The sequence below is a fragment of the Pinus tabuliformis genome, chromosome 2_1 (genome assembly GCF_031772625.1).
Source record: "Pinus tabuliformis cultivar Carrire ecotype Pingquan chromosome 2_1, CPIR1, whole genome shotgun sequence".
Classification (NCBI taxonomy): domain Eukaryota; kingdom Viridiplantae; phylum Streptophyta; class Pinopsida; order Pinales; family Pinaceae; genus Pinus; species Pinus tabuliformis.
Window position 1 is genome coordinate 404,127,266 of NC_142299.1, and position 6,000 is coordinate 404,133,265.

The window sequence follows — 6,000 nt, forward strand, 5'->3', positions numbered from 1 at the left end:
TAGTCCCATATTGAGTAGCCCCAAATTTCGATATAGATATTTGTATTTCCACAACTCACAATAAAAAAAGGAATACAATAGAATGAAAGATGATAATTTTCAGGCTTTAAATATTTGTTCAACACTTTTGCATCTGCATTATTCTCCAAATTGTTAGATTAGGGATCCAAGTAGACTGCCATAATTTAAAAATATCTTACATTTTAATTCTTTTTATATTGAAGGCTCTAAATCATTGTTCTTATTGTTAATACTCCACTCCCACTCAGAACACGTTTACCTATTGCACCCATAGTTTCAATAAAACCATTCCTACACCTTAAAGATTGGTATCTATAGGATTTCCTCTGTTAGAATTGGGTATTTGAATGATTTTGTTAATTAATGTTTTTTATTATTTTTTATTATTATCTTATAGCTACTTAATGAAGATATGTATAACCATTTATGAAATATGTATTGGGATTAGTGAGAGCAAAATCAAATTAAAAATAAAATTGGAATAAGTGGCTTTGTGTGTTGAATTATGTGGGTTACATTAGAAACTCGTGATTTTAGATTACTATCATGCCATCGGCTACATTTCAAGGGATGTTTAATGCATTTGATGATGGAATTACCTCGACCTATTGTTATTGTTGGATTTTCCAAATGCCACTTTTCAGTTTTTCAAATAATTTTGATATACCCGACTTTAAAAAAATGATTAATTACATAACTATTTTAATAATGGCATGCTATTACCATTTCATCTTCTTGCCCCAGGGCTATTATTATGTGTTTTCTTTTAACAAAATCACATTCCTTAATTTCTATGCTCATTAAAAGATTTTGAGCATTTCAGAGTTTTTTCTTCATCAAGCGTTTGCAAAAGAAGTATATACACCAACTAAAGCTTTATCAAAACATTTGCAAAAAAAGTATATACACCAATTGACAATGATCTTAAGGTTTATACTAATTTTAATGAAATCAGTTAAGCTTTGTAATAATGGTTAAAAAAATATTTATTAAATTAGAAATTGCTTATTCAAATACTTATATTAGTATAAATTAAAACTATAACATAAAATTAGCCGATTACTCATAAGCTAAATAACTCATAGTTAATGGTAATTAGTCATAAATCTAAGTTACTTATAATTGTTTATTATAAATTATTCATAAACCTGAATTCCCTATAAATGATTGAAATATAAAATTAACTATGCAGCATTCATTATTCATGATTTAATTTGACAATGATCTTAAGGTTTATACTAATGAAATTAGATAAGTTTTGCAATAATGATTAAAAAAATATTTATTAAACGAAAAATTGTTTAAATCACAAATAATTAATAAATATTTAAATTAGAACTATTTATTAAATGAGAACTGGTTTACTCATATACCTGAATTACTAGAAATTACTCATAAACCTAAAGATTGAAACATAGAATTAGTCAATTATTCATAAAGCTAAATAAAGCATAGTTACTTATAATTACTCATAATTATTCATGAATCTAAATGACTCATAATTAACCTAAATTGTTCATAATTGTTGACTATAAATTAGTCATAAACCAAAAAACACTATAAATTATTGAAACATAAAATTAACTATGTGGCAATATAAATTAACTTTTGCACCCAAAAAAGTGGAATCTGGCTTCTAAAATTTATAAAAACTCAATATATGAAACATTGAATTGAGATTTCTACTACCACCTATATGTTGTTCTATTCAGTGTTCATTGTAAAGCATGTCACACATTTTTCTACTTTTCTCTATTGACTGCAAAGCATACCACAAATTTTTCTAATTTTTTCTATTCGTTGTTTAATGGAAAACACACACCACTTCAAATATATTAAAAAAATGATAGACATCCATTCCACTTCAAATATATTAAAAAAGAAAGCCTAAAATCTCTCCTTATATTCCATCATAAGGATTTTCATTTAATGATATATATTATAAACCTAAAATTATATTGAGTTGTTTTTGAATTTGTAAAAGAATAATATTATAAACTTAGAACAAAGGACTAAAACCTAACTCCATTTAAAGAGTTAAATGTTTAAAAGCCTTGTAAAATATTTTTTTGAAAAAATCCATCTTAAATCCTTGTAGATCTAAATAACCTTAATAATTTTCTAATTCAAAAAATAAAAAATAATAGATAATTATCTAAAATATGTTGAAATTTTGGATAACTAGAAAAGTATTTCCAAAAAAACAAACCCATCAAAAATAATTGGTTGGGCAATTTACCAATATTGAAGTTTTAGAACCAAAGAAAGTATTTCCAAAAAAACAAACCCATAAAAAATAATCGGTTGGGCAATTTACCAATATTGAAGTTTTAGAACCAAAGAAATAGATTTAGAACTTAAATAATTTATTTAATTATTTGAATGGTTAAATATGGATTTGTGGATGGACAAGGATAACACGAAGTCACTGAAACAAAAGTATGAAAAAATAACATAAAGAGACGCTCGTTCTATACACGTGTAAAGGATTGCATGTGTGGAGTGAAAAATTTGTCTAAAGAAGCATCATATTTTAGGAAGAAGTGCAGCACCAAGGAAGGAGGAAGAGTTATGGTCTAGGAAGGAAGTCAATTAGGCCAAGTTCTGTATGTCTTAAAAAGTAGGGGTTTTCAATAGTTTTTTTGTGGTTTTTGGTTTGTTCATGTGTAGATTTATGTGATAAAGAAGGTTACATAAGCATAATCATGTAGATATTAATGTAGTCTATTACAATGATTAAGTTGTAATATTAATGTAGTGCATTACAAAGATTATTTTATGATATCAACAATTTATTGTTTTATTAATAAATAAGTAAGATGATTTTAGAGTAATTTTAAATATGGAAAAAATTAATATATATGAATGTTTTGTTTTAGAAATTTAATAATATCATTTTAATTTGATATTTCTGGATTCATCATATGATTGAGTCAACAAAAAATTGTGAATTTGAGTTTTAGACAACCCATTAAAAATATTTATAAATATATAAAATAAAAATAATAATCTAGTTTTAAGATTAAGATCAACCTATATATCATTATTTTTTTAAAACAATGAAGACATATAGACTTAATTGTTTTAGAAACACATTTTCTTAATGGTTAAGAACATTTAAATTATAATTTTTATGATTATTGTGTGATTAAAAATTATATTATTAAATAAGAAAGACTATCTTAATAAATATTAAGAAATTCAAATAATTAAAATAATTTATAAATATATAAAATTATGTTGAAAAATCTCACAAACTTAAAATAGACTAATATATAAGAATGTGTTGTTTTAGAAATTTAATAATATCATTTTAATTTGATATTTTTGGATTCATTACATTAAAAATTTTAGTTTAGATTTAGAGCCAATTATTGTGACTTATTATTATAATATTGATATTAAATATCATTAAGTTTTGAAAGATAAATAATTAAAAATATGAATGTGATTGTTTATTATTTAAATTTCCTAATATTTATTAATTTAACCTCCATATACCATATAATCATAATCATGTAGATATTAATGTAGTCCATTACAATGATTAAGATGTGATATTAATGCAGGCCATTTCAAGGATTATCTTATGATATTAATAATCCATTATTTTATTAATAAATAAGTAAAATGATTTTAGAGTCATTATATTATGAAAAAAATTAATATATATCAATGTGTTGTTTTAGAAAATTATTAATATCATTTTAATTTAATATTTCTGGATACATTATATTAGAGATTTTAGTTTAGGTTTAGAGCCAACAATTGTGACTTATTATTATAATATTGATATTAAATATCATTAAGTTTTGAAAGATAAATAATTAAAAATATGAATGTGATTGTTTGTTATTTAAATTTCTTAATATTTATTAATTTAACCTCGATATACCACATAATCATAATTGTGTCGATATTAATGTAGTCCATTACAATGATTACGTTGTGATATTAATGCAGTCCATTACAAGGATTATCTTATGATATTAACAATCTACCGAAAGACTTTGCTTAAATCTAAAGTTTTATTAATAAATAAGTAAAATGTTTTTAGAGTAATTTTAAATATGAAAAAAAATAATAAATATGAATGTGTTGTTTTAGAAATTTAATAATATCATTTTAATTTGATATTTCTCGATTCATTATATTAAAAATTTAAGTTTAGGTTTAGAGCCAACAATTGTGACTTATTATTATAATATTAATATTAAATATCAATAAGTTTTGAAAGATAAATAATTAATATTTAAATTTCTTGATATTTATTAATTTAACCTCCATATACCATATAATCATAATCATGCAGATATTAATGTAGTCCATTACAATGATTAAGTTGTGATATTAATACAGTGCATTACAAGGATTATCTTATGATGTTAACAATCTATTGTTTTATTAATAAATAAGTAAAATGATTTTAGAGTAATTTGAAATATGAAAAAAATTAATATATATGAATGTGTTGTTTTAGAAAATTAATAATATCATTTTAATTTGATATTTTTGGATACATTATATTAAAAATTTTAGTTTTGGTTTAACATTTTTTATCCTTAACAAAATGGAAAATTGTGTTGTCCAATAAAAAGAAAAAATTGTGTTTTCTAGGCAATTTTTTGTTGGCATTGTAAATTAGGTTTTGCCATTATTCCCTTAGGTTTACAATATCGATCATGGTTAACCATTATCAATCATATCCAACCATGGTTGAATGTCGCATTGTGACAAGGATTGTCTCACCATGAAAATAAACCATGTTTATTTTAGTGTTTGTAATATGTATATTGTTTACCAATGTTGGGTTTATAATATTAGTATCTTGGGTTTAATATTATTCCCTTGGGTTTATTATTAGGTTGGGTTTATAATATCAATCATGGTCATTTTTATTAATCTCTTGTGTTTGTAATATAGATCCGTTGCACTTTTTGATCCCTTAGGCTTTTAATATTTATCCCTTGGGTTCACTAATTCGTTGGGTTTTTAATATTAAATGGTTGGGTTTATTAGTTCCTTTGGTTTATAGTATTAATAATCCATTTGGTTTATTAATCCCTTGAGTTTAAAATATTAATTCTTAGGGTTTATTAATTCAACCATGTTTATTTTAGTATTTTTAATATTTATCGTAGGGTTTATTTTATTAGTCCCTTTCATTTAATATTATTCCCTTAGGTTCATAATCCCATGGGGTTTTAGTATTAATCCCTTGGGTTTATTGTTCCTTTGTGTTTATAATATCAATCGCTTGGGTTTTTTATTCCCGAGTCAAACATGGTTTATTATGATGTCGACCATGGTCCAGTATGGAATTGTGATAAGAATTGTCTCAATATGAAAATCAACGATGGTCGATCATGTTTAATTTAGTGTTTATAATATTTATCTTAGGGTTTATAATATTAGTCCCTTGGGTTCATAATCCCTTGGGGTTTTAGTATTAATCCCTTCATTTTATTATTCCTTTGGGTTTCTCATATTAATTCCTTGGGTTTATTATTCCCTTAGGTTTATAATATCAATCATGGTCAACCATTGTCAATCATAGCCAACCATGGTCAACCATGATTGAATGTCACATTTTGACAAGGATTGTCTCACCATGAAAATAAATCATGTTTATTTTAGTCTTTGTAACATTTATATTTGGGTTTACGAATGTTGGGTTTATAATATTAGTCCCTTGGGTTTAATATTAATCCCTTGGGTTCATTCCCTTGGGGTTTTAGTATTAATCGCTTGGATTTATTATTCATTTGGGTTTATAATATCATTCCCTTGGGTTTATTATTCCCTTAGGTTTATAATATCGTGTTCAACCATTTTCAATCATAGCCAACCATGGTCAACCATGTTTGAATGTTGCATTGTGACAAGGATTGTCTCACCATCATAATAAACCATGTTTATTTTAGTGTTTCTAGTATTTATATTTGGGTTTACCAATGTTGGGTTTATAATATTAGTCCC